Source organism: Amblyomma americanum, chromosome 2 (assembly GCF_052857255.1).
Source record: "Amblyomma americanum isolate KBUSLIRL-KWMA chromosome 2, ASM5285725v1, whole genome shotgun sequence".
Lineage (NCBI taxonomy): Eukaryota > Metazoa > Arthropoda > Arachnida > Ixodida > Ixodidae > Amblyomma > Amblyomma americanum.
The window spans coordinates 50,715,188-50,733,632 of NC_135498.1; the positions used below are offsets into that span (position 1 = coordinate 50,715,188).

At 47.7% G+C, this 18,445-nt stretch overlaps 1 protein-coding gene across 2 annotated transcripts in view; it reads right to left on the reverse strand.

Annotated features, from left to right (window-relative positions):
* Positions 1 to 18,445, reverse strand: part of LOC144121208 (ATP-dependent translocase ABCB1-like) — a 123,892-nt gene that overhangs the window by 101,572 nt on the left and 3,875 nt on the right. Inside the window, exon 1 of one of the 2 annotated variants that reach the window (XM_077654291.1) lies at positions 8,894 to 9,057. The exons of the other annotated variant lie outside the window; for it this stretch is intronic. The gene's annotated coding sequence lies outside the window, so the exon portion shown is untranslated. Of the gene's footprint in view, positions 1 to 8,893; positions 9,058 to 18,445 lie in introns of those variants that run through there. 2 annotated transcript variants of the gene reach the window in all.

Consider the following 18,445-nt stretch of genomic DNA (forward strand, 5'->3'; position numbering starts at 1 on the left):
GGAGGCAAAACGCTACGGTGTCAGTGTGCTGTGCGATGTCAGTGAACGTTAAGGATCCCCAGGTAGTCGAAATTATTCCGGAGCCCTCCACTACGGCACCTCTTTCTTCCTTTCATCTTTCACTCCCTCCTTTATCCCTTCCTTTGCGGCGCGGTTCAGGTGTCCAACGATATATGAGACAGATACTGCGCCGTTTTCTTTTCCCCAAAACCAATTATTATTATTATTTACTGGTGGAGTGAACTGTAGGGTAAACGGGGAGTTAATGTTTCGCTGCATTGCTGTGCGCCGTTCCGAATTTCCGGTAATAAATGCTTCATGCTTTCACCGTATACGTTCAAAAGGATTAAAACGGAGAGCATATTTAGTAGTATGGAGGCAAAACGCTAAGGCGCCCCTGTGCTATGTGATGTGTCAGTGCACGTTAAAGGTCCCCAGGTGGTCTACATTATTCCGGAGACCTCCACTACGGCACCTCTTTCTTCCTTTCTTCTTTCACTCCCTCTCTTATCCCTTCTCTTACTGCGCGGTTCAGGTGTCCAGCGATATATGAGACAGATACTGCGCCATTTCCTTTCGCCCAAAACCTATTATTATTATTATTATTATTATTATTATTATTATTATTATTATTATTATTATTATTATTATTATTATTATTATTATTATTATTTAGTAGTGGAGTGAACTGTAGGGTAAACGGGGAGTTAATGTTCCTGAAACCAGAGTTTACTGACATTGCGAATTTTATCAAGCATTAAAGCGTGGAGTTTGAGGGAGTCCCGCAGGGAGTTTAGCAGGCAGCGAGAGAGCTATTCGGTACCCGCCCCACTTGTGCGTCTGCATGCTACATCTTCGAATTTACATTATCTCCGACGACGGCGCGGTTAGTACGCAGGACAGCGGCGTTCCGTCTAACGTAGATGTAACTAGTGACTTAGTGAGGCCGCGTGCTGGTCGTTGCAGCCGAACGATCGAAACCTCGGAGGACAGAATGGTTCTATCGAAAACAAGTTATCTATACGCTTCCGGTATCACTGTGCCGTACGTGCGCTTTCTCATTAATTTTTTTTTCTTTAACCGGGTGGGCTTTTCATCGCGCTGTGAAAGGCAGTGAGGAAAGCTGGAGGTTGATATCCGGAGAATGGTCGGTTCGTATACCGTCCTATAAACTAAGTATGGTGCGTGAGCCAGGAACTCTGGGATTGAAGCAGTTTTTCGGTTTGCCTACACAGTCGGGTCCCGCTATTTCCGGCGTCGACACAGCGTGCGGCTTGAAGGCAGGAAGAAAAGAAAAACGAGTGAAAGAAAGGACACTTTCAGCTTCGCATTGAATACAATCGATACGCGACGTGTACAGGACGAAACGCTGCCACGAGACACGTATATTCCCAGCGCGAAAGAAGAAAGACATAAAGCGAAGCAAACTCAATCGAACTTTTCCACATGAAAGCCCGTTCCGCGACTATTCTTGTCCATGGGCGGCGGGCGCGTGCTTGACTGTTGTTCGCTTGTTCGGTTGTGAAGGTCGCATTCTTTTATCTCCGGCGGAAAAAAAAATCGTTGTTTGTCGCTGGACACACCTGTGTTTAGTGCGCACTAGGTGTGTTATACAGCCGCCTTGCCCTATTTTTCTATAGCTGCCTTGCCCTATTGTGAGTATTTTACATTTAAACTATCGTCACAAAAGATGGCAGATACACTCTAAACAGAAGGGAGTAAAATATACTCTAGTGCACTGTCCTTTACAAAAGAGTGTGTGCTAGAGGGCAGCTTATTCTCTTTTTACTCCCATGTAGGCGTATTCGTGTTAAGAGTGTACGTTCCAGGACTCGCAGTTACGAAAGATTTCAATACCAATGCGTACTTCTCGGCGAGTATCAAGGTCGTGAGTTTGATTCCTTGTCGTTCAGGTGTAGGACGTCGAAGGGAACGAACCGCAGATGATCCATAATAATAATTGGTTTTTTGGGGAAGAGAAATGTCGCGCCCCGGCGCGGTGGCTCAGTGGTTAGGGCGCTCGACTACTGATCCGGAGTTCCCGGGTTCGAACCCAACCGCGGCGGCTGCGTTTTTATGGAGGAAAAACGCTAAGGCGCCCGTGTGCTGTGCGATGTCAGTGCACGTTAAAGATCCCCAGGTGGTCGAAATTATTCCGGAGCCCTCCACTACGGACCTATTTGTTTCTCTCTTCTTTCACTCCCTCCTTTATTCCTTCCCTTACGGCGCGGTTCAGGTGTCCAACGATATATGAGACAGATACTGCGCCATTTCCTTTCCACCAAAAACCAATTATTATTATTATAAATGTCGCGGTATCTGTCTCATATATCGTTGGACATCTGAACCGCGCCGTAAGGGAAGGAATAAAGGAGGGAGTGAAAGAAGAAAGGAATAAATAGGTGCCGTAGTCGAGGGCTCCGGAATGATTTCGACCACCTGGGGATCTTTAACGTGCACCGACATCGCACAGCACACGGGCGCTTTGGCGTTTTGCCTCCATAAAAACGCAGCCGCCGCGGTCGTGCTCGAACCCGGGAACTCCGGATCAGTAGCCAAGCGCCCTAACCACTGAGCCACGGCGGCGGGTGCAGATGATCCACTTTTCTGAATTCTGGTACTCCGACCGGTGTGGCTCCAGTGGTTTTGGAGATCGGCTGCTGATCCGAAGGTCTGGGGTTAGAATCCAGCTAGGGCGGCTGCTGCATTTCGATGGAGGCGAATCGCCGCAATGACGCCGGTGTGTTGTGAGGCGCAAGCGCACGTTATGGAACCCCGGGTGGTCATACATTATTCCGGAGTGACCTCCACTATATACGCCGTCCCTCATATTCATTGTGCCGATTTGGGATGTTAAAACTCACATACCACGTTTTCAGGTGCACGATAAACAAAAAGGAGTAAGAAAGGGAGTAAGCACACACCCTCTTTGTAAAAGGAAGTGCGGCAGACGACAACTTACTCCCCTTTTAATCCAATATAGGTGCTTTCCTATATAGAGTATGGATTGTTACCGAAATCGATTGTTATGCCTGCCTTTTATTAACAGGATAAGTAGGTCAAGTTATAAACTTAATCGAGTTGTGCGGAAGTTTCTGTGTGTGGTGTGTCTTGGCTGGTTCATCTACATGATATCGAATGGCGTCTACAATAGATAGAGAGAAAAAGAACCGCCGTTGTTTATACATTTTTAAAACACGAGCACCCTGTTTTTCACAAGCAAAACAAATCGGACCCGGTTGCTGGCACGCACGCACTGAGAGCGACAGGGAGAAAGCGGTGTGTGTTCAAACGGAATTCTGCGTGCCATTAGGCCAAAATTTAACGTTAGTTGTGAATAAATAATTCATATTGCTGTTCTAGAGCTGTGCTATGGGCTGCGACTATATGAGCCGCACGAGAAGGGCTCTTATAGCGCCCACCCAAATCTCAGCAAACGGCCGTTTCCGCATATCGGCTCCATAAAAACGCGGCCGTCGTAAGCCTCGTAACGAAATTAACAGCGCCGTAACTGAACGGCCGAGCAGCTGAAGCAACGCGACGAGAACAGACGGTGCAAAGCGCACGTGTTATCTGCAGCAGGGCACCTGCACGTATAGAATACAGTATGCTCTACTGCGCCGGTCAATGAACTCACCCTGCGCTTCGACGCATGCGGGAAAATGCGTTAGCGGTGAAAAAACTGTTGACAGCGGTGATACAGGCGGGATTACAGTAGAAATAAAACAGCGTGCAAACAAGAAGGATGACATTAAACGCTGTGTGCTTTTTCAAGGCGGCGAAAAATCTTCATGCAGTCGTGTTCGAAACCACGAGTGTAGCATTCACGAAGAATTAGTGCCTCCTGAAGCTCACGTCACTCATTTAGCATCACGTTCGCATCAGTTCACCTTTTTGTGGACTTGAACCCGACGAGATGCTAAAAAAAATCTTAAAAAACGCTGGAAAATGTCTTCGGATGCGCAGCCATTGTTAAAAATACGCAGGGCACCGGGTTTGTTCCCACGAAGTTCTTATTCCAAAGGACTCTTAAAGCCCCTTGGAACTGCTAAGCACTGGACATGGGGGGGGGGGGGGGGCACACTGTACGGCCCAAGACCAAGGAAGTCTACTGGTGGCAGCTATAAAATTTGTACTTGACGAGTTTATAGATATAAGTTCACGCAGTTTGGCCTTCATCGTTTGGGAATCGCAGTGGCATGCTTATAGATGACGGGTCATGTGACACGCAACGAAAATAGTCGGTTGTCTATTACAGGACCAGAACTGATACCAGAGGAAACGAGACGTGTGTTCTCGAGTGTGCTCGAGGCTCAGGTACGCTAAGAAACACGAAAACGCATATATAGAAAAAGTGTTTAAGCTGTACTCTAACGCACACCCTTTTATAAAAGGGTGTTTTATAAAAGGAGCAGATGGAGTAAGTGGTCCTCTATAGTAAGGGTGAGCGCTAGAGGACCGCTTACTTCTTTGTTACTCCTTTCTGTTTAGAGAGTAGAGTGATGACCGAGGTTTAGGTTTGTGGAAGTAGGGTGGCCTCACCTGGCGTAACAAGGGGGTGACTCGAGGACATACGGAGAGGAGAATGATGATGGAGATCGATGGAGATTATAGTTGTGGTGGCAGTAAAAGGCCTATAGGGCTTGTCGTCGGAAGAATGCGGGCGTTTTTAAAATTTATTGTTTGGGCCTAAAAGAAAAGATGGACAGCGTTCGATGGTGTGTCATTCCGCGAGGCATGCATGTATTCACAAACAAGCTTAGTGAAGAAAGTTCGGACAGCTGTACATGTACTGCGTAGCTCGCAGCAAACTTAAATGTGAAAAACAATATATGTGAGTAAAAAAAAGTAAGCAAAGAACGAAACGGCCGCCTTCTAAGTTACCAACTTGCCCAACAAGACGTTCTTTTAAGCCTTCTAAAGCTTCACTAAAGCTAACGATTAGGCTCAAGGTCTAAACGACAAAAAGAAAGCGAAGGACCAGCATATCACAGAAATACTAAAAAAAAATGAAAACGTAGTTTGAACTACGTATAGCGCACATTTATAAATGAGGGCCGAAGTCAACCTATGTATACAAGCCGCAGTGAAGAGTGTTGTAAGTCGTGCACGCCTGTAAGAGGACGACGCAGGAGGTTTTCGTTTCCCCTCCCATCACCGTCATAAGTTCATGACAAAAGTTTACGAACACTCGTGAAAGTATTTATTTCTATTGTATCCACTGCATTCTTTGCTTCAAATGTAACAGTGCGTTGCGTAAATGGCGCACTCAGAACCAGGTTTTACAAAAAGCACTCAGAAGGACACAGACAGGCGAAGACTATATAGACAACCTCTTGTCTATCGTCTTGAACTGTCCGATGTATTTTTGCGTGTTTCTTGCCAAAACATGGTTTACGAACTAGTCCAGACCACGCCTGATTTTCTCTTTCTTCTTCAACTGCTCTATCATCCCTCCTATAACTGAAGGGCGCGGTTGTGGTGTTGATTGAGAAGCGAGGCAGTTGTTGCGCCCTCTCCTACCCTCCGAGCCAATTTCCTGTTCTCAAGCAGACAGCAGCGCCCCAACACTTACTTAGCCTTGCGATCACAGGAAGTATTTTTGGGGCGAACGATGTCTCTCACCGTGCCCAGACCCATACCTTTCATAATTAGGCCATATATCTATTATTCCAGGTTGCACGCGAAGACGGCGATGACATTAAATTTCCTTGCAAACGCTGCATTCCACAAACCTTTGACGATTATGGGGCACCAGTTTTGATAAACAACCTGCTTTAGTAAGTTCTGAAGCAACCAACGATTTTGAAAAAAATCAATTTCCCAACTGCCCCCCCCCCCCCCCCCATTATCCGTTACTACTCTCTTCAAAAGCAACATTCGGCGGCTGCAGCTTATGCACCCTGTGCACTGACCGCCCTCTCTCAGTTTGAGTTCATTTCACTGTATGCCAAAGGCGACAGGAAACCCGCCTGTACCATCTGCTGACATCTTTCAGCAACATACATCAGGGTCTTCGGCCGCGCCCATTTGGAGCGAAGTATCACCGGTATTGCCCCTGCACATTGAACAGTTTGAGCTGAGTTGAGAGGTTGTTGTAAGCTATATAGTGATGGGATTAACCTCGTGGTTACGGGGCTGGAAAAGAGACTGTAAGCAATGAACTCGCTGTTGCAAAGCTCAGCAGCCAGTGAAGTAAGCCAGACAAAGTTTCTTGTGTCTTCGTCCACTGCTGCTGTGCTTAGTATTATGGATTTTTTCCAACTCGCCCATCCTTGTGCTCTGTGCTTTGTGACTGCATTGAGATAAAATGCGCACTGGCTTTGTACGCTTCGCTAGCAAGCATGCTTCGAGTCTAGGGCTCAAGGACTGACGACCCCGATCTATGGTCGGAAGGCAGGTGTTACCCTACACACACAAAGTCATAACAATCATTGTAAAAAGAAATAAAAATGACTACCGGAAGGCACAATGTCTCCTTACACACTATGAAAGCGAAAGCGTTGTGCACCACTGCTGTTTCCGGCGGTGCGCTTTTGGTTGATTATGTCAGTGGCGTTCTGTGCCTTTGTGCAACTTAGTTCTCATTGGCCTCCAATCCGCACACCATTCGGAGCTCCGTGGGTTAATGCGCGTATATGCATAATTGATCATTCTCTACTCACCATTCATAGATGGCGGCTATTCCTCATACCACTATGGCAGCGCAGTGGCGCAGCGGTTAAGCGATGCGCACTGTCAGGTGGCTGTTTCTATCACCGCCACCCGTAGGCATTGTGCGACCCGTATTGCTCTTCCCGAGCAGCTGGCGGGACGCTCCTCCGAACCTGCCCGAGCTTACCCGAGTTACTACCGAGTAACTCGGGAGCGCTGCAGGTAAGGGTCCACCGGTGGGCACTTTCTGCCCGCGCCACGCATGAGGCAAGTAATGCTTACACATTACTATCCTAATACCGTACCAAAAACGTAGAAAAAGCACGAAGTGTCTTTAGTTTGCACTAGAGTCACTAAATAAAGACTTAGAGTACCGTCACTGCAGCACGGCGGTAAGCAGGGGCGGCCATTTTGTTGTTTATCATTGTTGCCAGACTGCCGCTTCGGCGACCCCGCCGCTAACTTCGGCCCGGCCATTTTGTAAACAACGCTGTTAGCCACCCTGCGCTGCGGTGGGGATCGTAGCCGTACGGCATGGAGCCGCTCAGATGCAAACGGTACAGCTGTTGCCTTCAGTTTATGCTTTCGTCGTGCGGAGCTGAAATGCTGCGAGGCGCGGAATCCCTGGTCACTGAGTCGGTCACCGGCAGCACTCGCAGCACTAGGACTACCACAGTTGCCCGACTGAAAACGCATAAGCCACAAAATGGCAGCCCCCATGAACCGTCGCAGTGTAAACAAATATCACGTGATGCAAACTGACCAATGATCGTGGCGGCGGCACAGAACAATAGGAGAAAAGAGTGCCGGTACTCTAAGTCTTTATTTAGTGACTCTAGTTTGCACCAGATATCCTTTTCGTTGCCTGGCCGTCGCCATCACGATCGCATTTCTTTCGTCCTTCGACATCCGCTCTTCGCCGCGCAGAGAGCATTGCCATAGAGTTTTAGCGCAGCGGTACCGTGTACTGCTCCTCTTAGCCTTATACGGAGGGCGAAAGCTGTGCGTACACGGGCACTGTGCGTGTGCACAGATGCTAGGACGTTTTAACTTACTGTTACTGTACCACCACTGCTGTTAGCGAGCCAACAAGGAACTGCGCACGCGGGTTGTAAGTGCGCAGCTATAGCGTCCGATGGTAGCGACAACGTTTACGGTATGCAGTAGCGCTGCACTAAAACTCTAGATTATACTTCTCATGACGCACTCTTGCGCTTGTCGGCTCACGGATGCTCCTGAATGCAAAGGATATGATTGCAAGCTTAATTAGCGGTGTTTAAATTTATTCGCTCCATTATACTCGTACTTTGTTCATTTGTGCTGGACAGTCTTTGCTCAGACTCTGAGAGAGCTTGGCTCGAAAACTCCTTAGCACTTCTTATAAGCAATCCGTGCTTTCAAAGATATGGAAAAAATATACACTGGTGTGTACAACTTCTTACAGTACATAGCCTGTTTTTCACGCATGTTTTACTTATTTTACTGCACCGATATTTATCCTAAGTTCTGCGTGTCGCAACGGGGTTTGTTCCTTAGTTGTGTGCGCCGGAGTGTGACGCTCCTTAATCTCTAAATCTGTTTGAGGTAAGGAGAACGCCTGTACTTATACTTCTACCCTTGTACATCTTGTAGTTCTCGCTCAGGACATGCTTCCACGACGTAACGTATCTTCAGTGCTGGAGAGCACAGCTTTCTCTTGCGCGGTGGATGTCATGTGCTCCAACGACGTCAATACTCACAGCTGGGAGTAGATATTCTCTCGCGATGTTGATAGTTTAGCTGGCGTTAAGGATTGACATGGAAGCACTACAGCATATGCACAATACACTTCTGACCCTACCCAGCAGAGTTGGACTAAAGCGCATGCGCACAGCGGTGGGCGTGGCATCGTCACATGCCTACGCATCAACGCTAAACCCCATCTAACCGCATCCAACTGATGCGGCCTGTTATAAACCCTTTCATTCTTTTCAAACTCGGGCCACGTGCATCACCCCCCCCCCCCGCCCCCTCCCATTTAATCTGCGTTCTCTCTCCCAGCAGGTGTTCTCTTGGTAAAAAGAAACAAATAGGAGGAAACAGGCAAAACAGCGAGACCACCATAACGAGAACGTTACAACATCGCGTGAAAGAAAACAACAAATTTTCTTTCTTTGTCTACGGGTAGATTTGTTTATTTGTTAGGCACGTTATTTCCCGTTACGTCTCTGGATAGTATACATTGCGCATAAGCACTCACCGTGCAGCGAGAGTTCATGTTGGCGATCCGACGAGCTTTCTATTCCAAAGAGCACTTCGTAGTCTAGTTAAGGGTCGACGACGTGTCGTGTACAGTCCTCGGGAGACGAGCCCGCTGCTTGTTGCAGTGCAAGTCTGCCTCGTTCCGTTCTCACCGTTGTGTACAATTGAACTCGCGAAGCGCGCTGATTCCCAAGCACGCGACGTTTAGTCGCGGTCACAGGTGTGCAGGGGCATAGCGATGGTGCATGCGTTTTTTTTTTTCTGTTTTGTCCCGGAAATGAAGCTAATAAAAGACGGCTCCTTCAAAACACCTGCCACGTCCTGGCAGCTAGAGATATGGACACGCGTCGTGTCCCGCCTGTGGCGGGAGTGCGACTCTGTGTACGCGACCGTGGTGACCCTGACGGCACTATTTTTTTTTTTGCCGCACAACACACATTGTACGCGACGAATGGGCCCCGCTGAGAGCGGGCAGAGAAAGGCGTCATCTGTCGAGTCACTGGAAAATTGATAGACCTGTGCTACTAGAGACTTTTCACTTCGATTACGAGTTATCAGCTTTTGTAGCGATAGCTACACTACGCCACCTCTTCGACCCTTCGGCGTGTCACCACTTGAGCTCCGTGGCGGCGCCGTTATCACGCGGGTTGATCACATGGTGCGGCCGTTGATCACGTGGGTTGGTCACGTGGTGCGGAGCAGCTGCTGCCGCCGGCGGCGCGGCGCGCAACAGCTGAAACAGCTGTGCGCATGCGCCGTGTCAAGTGGGACGAAGATGAAGAAGGAACGCCCAGCGAAATTTTAAAATCAAAACACTCATCCCTTTTCTGTTCATGACGAAAAATTCACCGGTGTTATGCTCCCACGTGCTTTTCCTTTTTGTTAACTGCGTTCAGGTGAATAGCCACCCGATTCTTGGCCGATCCCCTAGTGTGGGTATGTGCCATCTTTTGATAGGCTAACAACAACAACAACAACAACAACGGAGCGGCGAAAGACTGACTTTGCAATTCGATTGAGCGAGTTCTACTCGCTCAGATGTAGCTATCGCGTCACTCCAGGTTTAAAAAGAGCTAAACCACAGCCATTTTTGATAGCCTCCCAATTCGAAGTGGATACCATTGCAGGGAAAGAAAAATTACATCTTGACCTTGTGAGGAAACGGGCTTGGCGAAAACTACCTTCCTGATTTAGAGCACGAAACTGGGTGCGTGTTAGAATGACATGTAAATTGTAGCGATACAGATATCAGTACTTTTTTTTTCTTTCTGTCTTACCCGGCAACAGGAAAGAGAGAAAAAAAAAGTGTAATGGGGAAGGTATAGCTTGTAAATGTGTAGAGAATATGCGGGTTTCTACACGTTAAATACGTCAATGTGCTTGCAAGCTCTGTAATTAACTCTTTTTTACGAAACAGAAATAATTGTAGCCGGCATTTTATGTCATTGCGGCAGCACATGTCAAGGGAGAGAGCTGCGACAAGGGGGCTAGACAACGGACATGAAGTCATCAGTTCCAACTGAGATGTAAAAATAAGGAAAAGAGGTACGGAATGCGGCAATTATAACGGCACGTCCGACACTGTTTCTCGTACACAACGCTAATCACATCTGTGTAATTACCTCAGGTGTGGTACAAACACGAACTGATTGGTGCTCATTGACCGGCATTGCTGCTTGCTTGTATTTAGGGGCGAGCTTACTTCGTCTTCTTATGACAACTTTGAGCCCCCATCAACAACCCCCCCTCCCCCTTATGAAGAAAATAAACTTCGCAAATACCTCGAAGACTTTTCGAGTTTGCAAGTATACTACGGTTTATTTATAAGTCGAAGCATGATCCGTTCAGTAGTCTCAAAGCTCGAACGTTTGCACAACGCTACTAACTTCAACTTAGCGCACGGTTTATTCAGTTCATTTACACTGCTTATTTCACCGCTGATGAGTGACCGCTGATCCGGATCATGAGAGGTGAATAACTAGAAGAATAAGAATGGCGTGGAGCGCATATGGCAGGCTCTCTCAGATCATGAATGATAGTTTACCAATATCCCCCAATAGAAAGTATACAACAGCTATATCTTACTCGTAGTCACCTATGTGGCAGAAACCTGGAGGATAACGAAAAAGGTTCAGCTTAAGTTAAGCACGATGCATCAAGATATGGAAATAAAAATGACAGGCTTAACGTTAGAGACCAAAAACGGGCAGAGTGGGTGAGGGAACAAACGCGGGTTAGTGACATCCTAGTCGAAATCAAGAGGAAGAAATGGGCTTGGGCAGGGCATGCAATGCGAAGGCAAGATAACCGCTGATCCTTAAGGGTATACGGAGTGTATTCCAAGAGAAGCCAAGCGTAGCAGGGGGTGGCAGAAAGTTAAGTGGGCGGAGGAGATTAAGAACTTTGCAGGGATACGGTGGCCGCAGCTGCAAAGTATAGGAAGAGACATGGGAGAGGACTTCGCCCTGCAGTGGGCGTAGTCAGGCTGATGATGAATTGTAAAGTAGTAAAGACAAAATTTATTCGTGACGACACTTTCTGAAAGCGCTAAATAGATGCCAGACTTGCTAAATAAATCTATTGAATTCGAAATACTCGAACATTCACGTGACCGTACAGCATGCTAGACGAATTAGAGAAACGAACCTACAACGACGTACACACAAGACAATGTGTTTCGTGTTCCGGAAAGAAAAGTAGTTGTTTCTTAATGAGGCACTCTGTTTTACGTGCAAAACTATTCTTTCTTGCTTTACGTCACAACAGCAGATGGACAGAGAGGACCGCGTACTTCAAGTAAGTACAGCCAGGGGCAAAAGTTTCTGGACCGCGCCATCAGCAAACAGAGCCCTGGGAGTCCTCATACCCCTCCTGGCTCAGTGGTGCAGCGGTTAAGCGATGCGCCACTGCCCTGCGATGGCAGGTGCTCCCACAATATGGGCCTTAATTGTGTAGCCCAGGTTGCTTTTGCCGAGCGACGAATCATTAATTTAACTGCCACCTGCCATCGTTGGCAGGTTGTGATGACGCCGCAAGTTCACGTGCCCTACATGGTTCACTTGCCTTCTAGGTTGCTCTCTGGGCACCACTTGCCAGAGTCATGCTCGTGATTTTTCACTCACAACGACGACGCCAACAACGCAGACAACGTATTTTCTGGACAATGGGACCATTAACGCTATCGCGTTAAAATTCTAGTCAGCATACTTAACGTAACTACTGGTAACTTTCACTTCATTTCAGTTGGGAACAACGCTTTGGGCATTATTTTTAAAAAATTTTGATCCAACTTAGTTGTGACACTGTTTAGATCATTTTCATTGGGCACACGCAGATGTAACACAGACTCTTTACCGCTGCCGATGTGATTATTGAGCTGCCGTTCCTTAAGTGGGGGGAAATCCGCTGGGCAGTCGCACAAAATATGCATACTGTACCCTGGTGTGAAGGTTGCGTCGTTCGTGGTTGCGTGCGGGATCCGAGAAACGTTACTTGAACTAACAGTTCTAGGAACTAACAGGCTATAGGTGGTTTTGTGTTCTTGCCTATTGCGCTCTGCATCAAACACACAGACGAGAAAAACGCTTCGTATGTGCAAGTCTGTTTTTTGTCTCGTCCATTTGTGTCTGAGTAGCGCGCAGTAAGCAAGAAAGCTCACCAGAATGTTGAAGAAAAAAGTGGCGGCTGACTCAAGCGTGCCGACAACCCTGTATACCGTAAGTGCTCTCGCGCTTTCCGTTAGCTTAGGTTTTAAGACAGGATGGGCTGGCCACATGTACTACAAATACGCGAAAACACTGCGACGCTTGTCGCAAATGTTGCGTGGTCGCGCGTGGCCCATTTAATGCAGCGTTTTGTGAGGGACGGATGCCACGACAGACAGAGCTGTATGAGCAATCGCATGCCACTTGGAAATGGGCGAGGCGTCATGATGGGGGTCAATTTCGCGCGCTTACTGAAGCAGAACTCATCTGAAACGAGGAAGTTTGTTAAGCAAGCTTATTTTTTTCGAATGTCACGCGCGCGTGTGTGCGCGTGTGTGTACGTGTGTGTTTGCATGTGTACGTGCGTATGTGCGTGCTTGTGTGCGCACATGTGTTTGCATTTGTGCGTGGGTCTGCGGTGGTCGAAATTTCCGGAGCCCTTCACTACGGCGTCCCTCATAGCCTGAGTCGCTTTGGGACTCATAAACCAAACCAGAGCAAACCAGAGCATTTGTGCGTGGGAGTACGTGAGTACGTGTTCGTGCGTTTGTATGAATTCAACCTCTTTTGCCTTTTTGCTTGTAATCATTCGGTCATGTGAGTGAACTCGAATAGAAATACGTTACCAGCTCGCAAGAAAACAGATATGAAAAAGATGACACCTGTCGTGCGCGGCTGGCTTGGACACATCCGGAGCCTCAAGTAATCACGTACGGAACGCCGCCTGTATGTGGACAAGAGTGCGTACGCTGTGATCCATTTCCTTTTGACTTCACATGGAACTAACGAGTCAAGCGGACGGCGACGGAGGGGAGTTCGGGGTGCGCAGACGACCCAGCTTGGCCGGGCCCCATTGTTCGCGGCCCGCTCCGAGAAGCAGCAACGAAGGCGCGCCGCCTTTCATCCCTACCGCGGCGACGCTGCCCAAGGCCATTACCCGGGCGGCGGTCGTTCAGTGTGTGGCTAGGAGGCAATTTTGAAGACGCGTTCCTCATGTTCACTGTGAGCGCTTATCAGCTCCATATGACTGCCAGGCACTTCCTGTGCACGTGAGGCATCAGGAAGAATTGGGGAGCGGCGGCGCCTTAAGTGGCACGGCTTTCGACAATCTGTGCGGCCCTCGCATGCTCTTTAAGCGAGTAATCATGCCGCCCCGCGGGGGAGGATGGAGTGATCCGAGAGGGGAATTGTTAGTATTCGTGACAGTGACCTGTCCCCTCTCCCCAATCTTTGATTGGGCGTGTTTTACGCTCCTCTGTCTCTTTTTCAATGTGTTTTCCTCTCCCATGTGTTTTATTGGATGTGTTTTCCTTTCCCCGGTCCTTGATTGGATGCGTGCTTGTGTTTTGACCTAATTGGTTGGTGTCCCCACTGAGGGCGGGGACTTAGGGATTAAAAGAAGACGTTTTGGTGGGACCGGGGGTTGATTTCGTCTGGTCACTCTGCGGATCAATCACTATGTACATAGTTGTTCTCCTTGTTGTACCTTCCGTTCTGTCTTAGCTATTTTATGTGTGATTAAACAGTTTACTTCCTGAAGTTCCACGAGTAATGTGACTGAGCAAGTTTAGAACCTCAAGACGTCGGCATCCAACAACTTCTACCTTTCCCCTTCGGGCTGACATCAAAGAAGAGAAAGGGGAAAAAGGAACTCAACTACACCAGTAGTGGTTAGAGCGATCGGCTACTGATCCGGAGTTGCCGGGTTCGAACCCGACCGCGGCGGCTGCGTTTCGATGGAGGCAATAGGCTAAGGCGCCCGTGTGCTGTGCTATGTCAGTGCACGTTAAAGATCCCCAGGTGGTCGAAATTATTCCGGAGCCCTCCTCTACGGCACCTCTTTCTTCCTTTCTTCTTTCACTCCCTCCTTTATCCCTTCCCTTACGGCGCGGTTCAGGTGTCCGCCGATATATGAGATAGATACTGCGCCATTTCCTTTCCCCAAAAACCATTTATATATAAAGGATGACAGCACTCCTGTGGCTGACTAGCCATAACAAAGACAAAAAAAGAACGCGCTGAAAGATGCGACGAGAATAAGACGGGTACACGAGGAGAGTTCGTCTCGTCCCTACACCTTCTTGTCTGCTGTTTCTGCACTTCGTCTCCGTCTTAAACGCGTCTATCTTAAACCATTGTCTATAACAAATTGTCCTTTTGTCTCGCAGCACTTTGAGGGTAGTGCGGCTCTTCAAAAGAATGCCTCTAGTTGCCCTTTATTCACGGTTAGGCGCAGACTAGCAAAGAGAAGAGGCGACTGCAGGACAGTGCCGTTTGCTAACGCTGCGGAGCACTTTGTTTACGGGAGTACAACAAAAAAAAATATGGAAGGGACACACAATAATAATAATAATAATTGGTTTTTGGGGAAAGGAAATGGCGCAGTATCTTGTCTCATATATCGTTGGACACCTGAACCGCGCCGTAAGGGAAGGGATAAAGGAGGGAGTGAAAGAAGAAGGAAGAGAGAGGTGCCGTAGTGCAGGGCTCTGGAATAATTTCGGCCACCTGGGGATCTTTAACGTGCACTGACATCGCACAGCACACGGGCGCCTTAGCTTTTTTGCCTCCATAAGAACGCAGCCGCCGCGGTCGGGTTCGAACCCGGGAACTCCGGATCTGTTCCGCATTAAGGGTATGACGCTATAGCGTTAATAGGTCTCTTCAGTGGACTGGAGTACTCTTTGCGTATCACTTAGCCTATAGGCTCTCCCTACATGTCCATATAAGAGGAATTGATCATTCACTGGTTTACATTTATAGGTCGCTGAGAGTGCTCACACCACTTCTGCCGCAGTGGCGCAGCGCTTAAGCGACCACTGCGCCGGCTGGTGGCTGTTTCGAACGCAGCTACCTGTGGGGCTTGTGAGACCGAAGTCGCTCTTTTCCGAGCAACCCCACGCGATTTGTTATTATTTAACTGTCACCACAGTGGGCAGGTTGTGATGTCACAAGGTCATATGACCTATGTGGCAGGTGGGTCACCTGCTTTTCGCTCACAATGCCGGCATAGCCGACGGCGGGTTTTCTGCACAACGGGATCGAGTCTTAACGTTTTCGCGTTAGTATAGCGAACACCGCGCTCCCTTTCACGTAGGGCGGACGTTTTTCTTTTTTATAGAAGAGTTTTTCTGGAAGTGTTGTTCTCGATTTGAACTCTTGGAGGAAAAACGCTAAGGCGCCCGTGTGCTGTGCGATGTCAGTGCACGTTAAAGATCCCCAGGTGGTCGAAATTATTCCGGAGCCCTCCACTACGGCACTTCCTTCTTCATTTCTTCTTTCACTCCCTCCTTTATCCCTTCCCTTACGGCGCGGTTCAGGTGTCCAACGATATATGAGACAGATACTGCGCCATTTCCTTTCCCCAAAAAACCAATTATTATTATTATTATTCCGAATGCTGTGTACTGCCCTCGTACTGAACGCTAGGATGGTCTGCTTATAATGGAACATTCATACAGAGATCCCGCGCTGTTGAAGCAGCAACGAATGGTTAGCTCAGAAAAGATATAGTTTGATCGATTGTCAATAGATCAGGAAGCAGGCAGTGATTTCTGGTAGCAAGCGTGGCTTCTGAGAATGCCAGCACCAACGACGGTGCACATCTCCCACTTGCTCTTGTTCTCAACGCCATCTTTACACACGAGCTGACTGCGCTACAAGCATTAGTTTTGGGCGTTCAATACGCGGTGATTAGAATTTGAACTACTGCTATTGAACTGCTTTGGGCAATTTTCTCAGCTCAGCCTATACTTCTATAATAGGTACCGTCGGTATCAAGGTAGAAGCTCTCCACCACGGCGTCTCTCGTAGGCCTTCAGGTGTAGATTCGGGAAGTTAAACTACCACCTACTTTACTAGAAAACGAGAACGCAAATATATTAGTAGGTCGAATTTTTAGGGGAATCCCCCAAGGCGGAGTCGATTTGTAATAAGGGAGTAATTACTCATTGGCGTCCACCCGAGCGCAGCCATACGGCTACAGAAGAAAGCTATAAAGTGAAAGAAAAATTCGTCCCGGTCTGGAGTTCGAACCCGGGGCCACCTTGGTAGGGCGAGAGCGAATGAATAACACGGAGTGGGAACAGTGTCGGTCGAATGCTTAGGGGAATGTCCGAAGGTGGTTTTGATTTGTAATAAGGGAGTAATTAGTGCTCCGATGAAGTGGTGGTGACGAGTTCGAACTCCGGACAAGGACGAATTTTTCTTTAACTGCGAAGTTTCTAAGAAAGCAGGATACCTTTCCTTTGTCGCCGTATGGCTGCGTTCGTGTGGATGCCAGTGAGTAATTACTCCCTTATTATAAATATATGGGTACGTTTCTCGACGAAGGATAAGTAATGGATCTGGTTATCCTCACGTACAACGTGTGATGTCTACTTTTTAAGCCACAGCAAATTAAATTTCGGGTGTACTGGGTCAATTCAGCCGCTCCAGATGGCCGGCAGTTGTAGTCTGTCGGCGACCTCTAGCGCTCACGTCGTCGCCTGGACTGATATGGGTACGTTTCTCGACGAAGGATAAGTAATGGCTCTGGTTATCCTCACGTACAACGTGTGATGTCTACTTTTTTAAGCCACCGTGCCCCACTTCCCAAGTTTTATCCTGTAAAAAACAAAGCCTCCCTTTCAACTGTACTTTTCATTTCCATTTTAGTGCTTCTTTTTATCATGAGAACACTTCGAAACATGTGAGGGGCTATGATTTGTTTTCATTCGTCTCTAGCTAGTTTAGTGAACTTCGCTATTATGGCGAAAACCATCAGTCTCATTTTAACGCATAGCGTTAAGGCTGTCGTTGTGCAGAAAACATGGCGTCGTCGGCGTTGTGAGTGAAAAATTGCCGGAGAAACAATCTAGTTGCGCAACATAGGTCACGCGACCTTATGGCGTCATCACAATCTGCCTACCATGTTGTGAGCAAACTGACCATCGTGGCAGGTGGCAGTTACATTAATGATTGGTCACGGGAGGTTGCTCCCGAAGAACAACCTGGGTCTCACAAGCACCACAAGTGGCAGCACCTGCCATCGCAGGGCAGTAGCGCATCGCTTAACCGCTGCACCACTGCGCCAGGAGGGTTATGAGGACTCCCAGGGGTTTATGGCCGTTAAGTCGAGAATTATCAATTTTATATATTTGGGTATTAACCCATTGACGCTATCGCGTTATACCCATAAGGCGGAGCTTAAGTGTACCCTCCAATTTTTTTTCTGCGTGCTGAGGAGACTACTGTTTAAACGAAAGACCACGCATGTCACAGAGGGGAAACATTTTGCACATAGCCAAATTGCAAAAAAAACCAGCAAGGTCCTCTTACATTCCTTGCAATACCTGGAAGTAGCTGTCTTGATTCATCAGTACTTCTTGATTCGCCATGCGACGCGACAACTTGCACGAACAAAACTAAAATTTCACTGAAAGAGAGCAGAGTCTTTCTACCACACAAAATAGCCGATATGGTTCACTCGGCTACGATGCCTTGACACGGTAAACATATCAGCCACGATTCCCCACAGCGAACATTTCGAAAAAGTTAAGAAATCATCCTGAAGGAAACCCCAGATTGAAGGGATGACTCCAGGATGGCTCCCATGTCATATCCAGCAATTTCGGATAAAAATTTTGAAAATTGAAAAATTGTTATATACTTTTATGGTAATATTGAAGATAATGGTCCATTCTTCTGATATGTAGCAAAATATTTCTTTTAAAGTGTTTCCGCCGGTCGCATCGAACAGTTAAGACTGCCATAGAAAACCAATAGGGAACGCTTTTGACGATCGGAAAAACGTTAATAGAAAAAAAAATTAGGACTCTCGTCGGTTGATCTGCAGATATGTTGAT